This window comes from Eptatretus burgeri, chromosome 8 (genome assembly GCF_056783735.1).
Source record: "Eptatretus burgeri isolate ZD-2024b chromosome 8, Ebu_testis_v1, whole genome shotgun sequence".
In the NCBI taxonomy this organism is placed as follows: Eukaryota; Metazoa; Chordata; class Myxini; order Myxiniformes; family Myxinidae; genus Eptatretus; species Eptatretus burgeri.
Window position 1 is genome coordinate 32,828,887 of NC_140968.1, and position 6,309 is coordinate 32,835,195.

General features: G+C 41.5%; 1 long non-coding RNA gene across 1 annotated transcript; it reads right to left on the reverse strand.

Moving 5' to 3' along the window:
* Positions 1-1,010: 1,010 nt before the first annotated feature.
* LOC147021470 (uncharacterized) lies at positions 1,011-4,986 on the reverse strand. The gene is made up of 3 exons (XR_015060804.1): positions 4,831-4,986; positions 3,894-4,231; positions 1,011-2,765 (listed from the first exon to the last, which is right to left on the reverse strand). It is a non-coding gene; the product is annotated as an uncharacterized LOC147021470 (long non-coding RNA).
* Positions 4,987-6,309: the final 1,323 nt, after the last annotated feature.

Genomic DNA, 6,309 nt, shown 5'->3' on the forward strand with positions numbered 1-6,309 from the left:
TCTATATCTGGGCTATTTCAAAACACCTTCTTGCCAAATTTCATCTTTATCGAATAAAATACAAGGGAATGGCAAGGCAAAATGTGTTAATTTAGTGCTTCACCTTTGACCAGTTAAAAACTGAACCGAGGCCCAATATAAATCAAAATATGAAAAATGAGTCTGGATGTATTGGACCAAGGTAGCAGAATCCCAGAATTGAAGAGCCAGAAAACAACATCTGTGTTGACCTATGTTGACCTTTTGGCATATGCTGACCTCAATAATTGGCTGTATTCAGTGAGCTGAAATGCAAAACCTCTTCAAATTTCAAGTCAATCGGATGAAAACTGAGGATTTTAGAAATCTGAAAAAGTTGCCCTTTGGCCTAAGATGATCTTTTGACCTTTTGACCTCATTAAATACAATTGTTGGACCGTCAACTCCACCATTTGTTGTAGTTTTGTGAAGTTTGGTTTAAAATTGTGACCTCTAGGCAATTAAAGGTGAACGGACAGACAAACAGAAGCGATCGATATACTTATCAAAAAAAAATATTTTTTTTTTCGTTAACAATCGGTCATAGACCAGTACTTGCAAAATCAGTTGCGACAACCCTGACCTTTGGACCTCAAAAACAATAGGCTTATAGCAATGGTGACCCAGTTCAGTGACCCGATATTCAAATTCTGTTCAAATATTGTCAATCTAATGAAAATTGACGATTTTGTGACCTTGACCTTTGACACATTGACCCAATTATTAATTATTCCTCCATATTCTCATAATGAAGGTTTGTTTAAAATTTAATTACAAAAGTTCAAATGGGAAAAAAGTTTAACACACACACACACACACACACACACACACACACACACACACACACACACACGCACACACACCGACGCACACACACACACACAAACACAGATGCACACACACAACCAAATGCAGACAAACATACACAACCAAATGCAGACAAACACACACACAACCAAATCAACACACACACACAAACACAGATGCACACACACAACCAAATGCAGACAAACATACACAACCAAATGCAGACAAACACACACACAACCAAATCAACACACACACACACACACACACACACACACACACACACACACACACACACACACACACACACACACACACACACACACACACAACCAAATGCAGACGCACGCACAACCAAACCCTGTCTCTTGCAGACGGTCTGCTAATTGGAACCATTAAGAGAAGTTGAGAGAGAAGGACAGGCAGGCAGGTCTGCATATCAGACAAAAGCATGCGGAAATGTCAGAGTCTCGGAGAACTTGTATGTGAATGACAAGAACATTGCGAGAAAATGGAAACATTTTAAAAGGCAACATGGGATTTGAGATTTGGCCCTTGTGGGATTGCCAGCAATCCAGCACCATGAGCCATGTGCTCAGACAGGAACACTGAACAGACGAACCGATTTTGAAGATTAATATAAATTTTTGGTCGTTTCTAAATTTAAGAAAGTCTGCTTGAATTGACAACCACCAGCGTAGAGACACTACCAGTGTCGAGTGCTGATGAGATCCCCAAAACCCACACTCCATTCAGCACTTTGTCAGCCTAAAATAGCCTCATGTGTAGTAGGGTAATAACCATACAGATTTCTATTTCTTCTGTTCTGACTTGTGAAGGATGAATCCTAAAAATACCAATCAAGCTGCTTCCTCGGAATTACCCCACTGGTGTAGCTTATCCCAATTTCCAACCTCATTTACACAAAACAGGCACTCTGACAACACGAGGGGTATCTTGCCCTTCTGGGATCTCTGCCTGTTACGTCACACACCGGTCTGGTCTTTGAACGAGAACATGTTGCCGTCAGTGAATTGCTTCTCAGGCCAAGCGCTGCATCCTCGAGTATGCTGCTCTTTCAGAAGGGATGTTAAGCTGGGTCAACCATCTTGTTTGCACTTGCTTGTGGACGTTTAGCATCCCACAGTACGAGTCGAAAATAATTTGGTCGGTACCCATGTAAAATTCAAAATATTTGCCCTGACTATATCCTGAGGAGATGGGCACCACCTGGTGGCAATGCCTACAACAATATAATGACACGTGAAATAATTGCAGTGATGCCTTGAGAGACAAATTAGACAACACAATCGACAGGAACTCAAACTCGATGTGTGTCATTTTGGTTAGACACTGTAAACATTTTTTTTTTCTTTTCTGAACAGAATCGATACTGCTCCTATCTTTAAAATAGTAAAAGCAATGATTGTATTTGGACCTGAACATATCTACAAATTGGATTCCAAAAACAAACTTCATGAGAGTACATAAGATCTTAAAGATACTTTTTTGTATATAAAACCGAGAAGCCTCTGTTTGGAGGAGGAGCTAAAACAGAGAACGTGTCAGAACGCAACAGCAGAAAGAGCGGGTGGGAACACACCGACAGCACGGATGAGGGACACTCGAGTGAGACATGGATAAATGAGTATGGGGGAAATGAGGGGTAGAGGAGGATGTATGGGGTGGACAAAATGGATACAAAAGAAAACTCTCAGGAAGGAAGTAGAAAATATCATGGGTGTGGATGGGGGATGATCTGAGATGATGGTGAACAGCTGTCTTGAAGACATGGAGGAAAGGATGGGATTGAAGAGAATGTGGAAGTTGATTCCACAGGTGGGGGAAAAAAAAGAGGAACGAATGAGTGGAGGTGAGCAGTGATTCTGCACTTTCTCCAGAAGGGGGTTGATGGTGGACCATGTGCACCCTGCAGATACCTGGGGGGGGGGGGGACAAAGCACGGAAATAGCAGAGTGTGCAAGACCAGAAAGAAAACAGCGGTCAAAGACATGCTTGATTGGTACCTCTGAATGCCTCCATCTGCTCAGGGTGTGTCAAAAAAGTGGACTATTTGAGCAGCCTGAGAGTCTTTTCTAATGCTATACTCTTCTCTCTTGCAGGTTGTGGTGGTAGTGGTATGTTATTTCTTACAAGTAGTCAGTGGGACCCTACATCAACTATATTGTTCACAGTGGAACGAAAAGTGAATCACGACTTTGTGGTTTGAGACAAAATCTTATGTGCAGGTGCACCGATGATACTGTTAGTATTGCAATGTTCACACCCATAACGGACCTTCCAATGGGAGCATTCAGTGGTTGAGGAGCACTTCCTAGCACATGGAAGCGTGAAAAATCAAAATTAAGGCAACAGTGCCCCCCCCCCCCCCCCAGTGTTGAAAGGACCAAGGGAACATTGATCTTGTGAGAGATTCTGCTCTCGAAAGTCCGAAGAAATCCAACCGTTGGCATTCCCGAGAACTGGTGATCTCAGCCTCATCTGTGTGGCGAATTCTCATTTCTGAACTCAAGCTCTACCCCTACATCATATCTAAGGCATAAACTAACTCTCAATAACATGGAAAGCCGAGTAACAATGTGTGATTGAGACTGAATAGAAAGGTACCCAAATTGGATCAACTCCTTGTGGTTCAGTGCAGCACACTTCCATTTGAATGGAGTTATTAATAATCACAACAACATCTTCTGGGGTACTGAGCCTCTTGAGGAGGTGTCTGAGATACCTCTCAAGGGCCCCAAGTCTACTTGCTTCTGTGCATTGAATGCCAGATGGGGTATGCTGGGAACAGGCAGAGCACACATTAAAAATGTCAATTACAAGCAGTATCATGAGTGATTTGAAAATAGCATGGTGTATGCTTTCCATCAATGTATCACTGAACTTGCTACCTTTTCTAATTGTTCTGCAATAAAACGTTCAAATTGTCCACTTTTTTGAAACACCCTGTATATACAGAGTTCTGGAGCATTTGGCTCTGACTGTACTCCATATCACTCCGATTCGTTGTTGCTTCTCCTGGAAGTGTGTTGAGACCTCAAGCTCACCTTTTCCTTGTTCCAAGCGATTTGGATTCTTGAGTCGTCTATCATCGATCGTTGAGTTTGGTACCTCCTGCTTTCTCTTTGCGTACCATCTCTCCGTATCCAGCCCCACAGTCATGTTCATCATCAAACCACCTTGTCCACCTTCTGGGACCTCATTATTCCTTTCAGTCCTTCAAGGCAAAGGTTCTCCACCATCTCACCTTGGCTCCCATGTGGTGGTGGTGAATCCTGTATTTTGAAAAGGAGTCTGAGGGTCCTTGTGTCCCAAAAACTTTTGCAAAAGACATGCCCAGCAGTTTAGGTGTTGCACGATCATTGGAGATGAGTGTCCATAATCCCTGGGGAAAAAGTAAACATCACAAAGTAATTTTGAAATGAATCTATATTAGTTGACTTAAAGTATGATGTGAAAGAAAATGCTGAAAATTATTATGGTAAGTGCAGGGTGGAGAGAAACTGGGAAAATGGAAAACTGAGCCCCCTACCCTTTCCCCACGTATACCTACCATCATTTTATTATTTATCTTGCTGCCGTTGTTTGTACGTCCATCTTACGTCTGCCTCTTACCTAACCTTCTGCTGTTGGTACATGTACAATCACGCGTCTCTTCCGGTGTAGACACCATGAGTGGAGCAACAGTTGGACAATCTATAGTTGAACAAGTGATTTAATTTGTTTTGTGCAATCATCGATCCGAGAATGCCAAATGTTCATCAATTTTGATCAAGTTCATCTAATGTAGTCAACCACTCGTGATTCGAGTTTGCAAGCAAATTGCATCAAATGTTGGTCTGAAGGAATGTGTCACCATCGATGTGGAAGATTGCCTGTTAGCCAATTATTCGTCGCTTCGCAAATCCATTTACACACCATGTTTCTTGATCGCATTGGTATTTCAATTCCAAAGGGCGACGGTTCTGTTTGCTCTGGCCATACCTGTGGGCATATCTTCCCCATTCACAGGTTTGAAACAGATGCGGAGCTTGACAACTGAGCGAGAATATTTCCAAGAAAAAAGCCGCCAAGAAGGCCCGAATTGAGAAATATCCCTCGGGGCCTGCTGACGACTCGTCGTTTTTCTGCTGGCAATTAATGATTCTGCATGGCAGAGGGAGAGAGAGAGAGGAGAGAGAGAGAGAAGGAGACACCATGAAAGACAGACAAGACAAACATATCAAGTGACACAAACATTTATGCAGAGAGAAACAAATTAAGTATTCCTTTAGCAATATCTGTCTCTTAAATAGCAACACAACTTCACTTTCATGTCAGTCTAATAATGGCACAGCTGAAGAGATGTACACTTCAGGGATGAAGGAGTTCAGGTGGGATTTCCTACGCTCAGCTGTTACATCTACAAGATGTAACAGCAGCATTAGGCAAAGGATGAAAGCTTTTAACCCTTGCAAACGCTCTTCAAATGCATGATGTTATCGAAGAATGTAATGTAATTGGGACGATGAACAATAATATACTCCGGTCAAGTTTTTTTTTTTTTGAAGTGCATTAAGCCGAATGTTGCACCTCATTCTTTGAGATTCTCGTAACGATGTAACGAATGAGGATGATCGACTTCAATGAATGTTTCCGTAGCTTTAAATGCAAACTTATGATGAGAGTAACTTTCATGGAAGGTACGCATGTTCAACTTTAGAAAACAGACCAAGTAGTGGTCAGGGTAAATGGATATGTAGAAAAGGGAGAACAAAAAACTGGGCTTCAAAGTGAACAAAAAAAACAGTTCAAAAAGGAATGATGAAAGCTGTATAATCAAGGAATGTTGTTTCATCGTCAGGAAGGGACGGATAGGATGTTAAATGATATAATGGAGTGAGATAGGAGGGCTACTTAAATTCCACTGGATAAAAGTCTATTTAGTAAAGGAAGTAAAATACTTCAATTCACAAAGTAAGGTAGTCGTGTCGCTCACCCTGTGTACTCGTACAGGTTTATTCTGTGATAACCAAGAGAAATAACGTTTTCCATGTTTACTTGTCTCCCCAGGTCGAAAAACCAGTTAAAACCAGTACACATTTTCAACTGGTCTCTATTGGTTCTAATTGGTCTTTAACTGGTCTCTATTGGTTTCAACTGGTACCAGTTAAATTCAGTCAGAATTCCAATTTCCCAGTTGAAAAAACCAGTAGCTCATATTTGTACCAGTTAAAGTCTTACTGGTTCCAGTTGATACCAGTTACAATGTACTGGTCCCAGTTGATACCAGTTAGTTAAATACAATTGTATTTCAACTGGTAATATATCACTCTATTCCAATTTCCATATTAAAACCAGAAAGAAACCAACTGGCTTTACTGGTACCAGTTGGCTACTGGTTTTCAACTGGTACCAGTTGACCAGTAAGCTACTGGTCTTTACTGGTTTTTTGACCTGGGTCAATACGAGTTCCCTGACAAA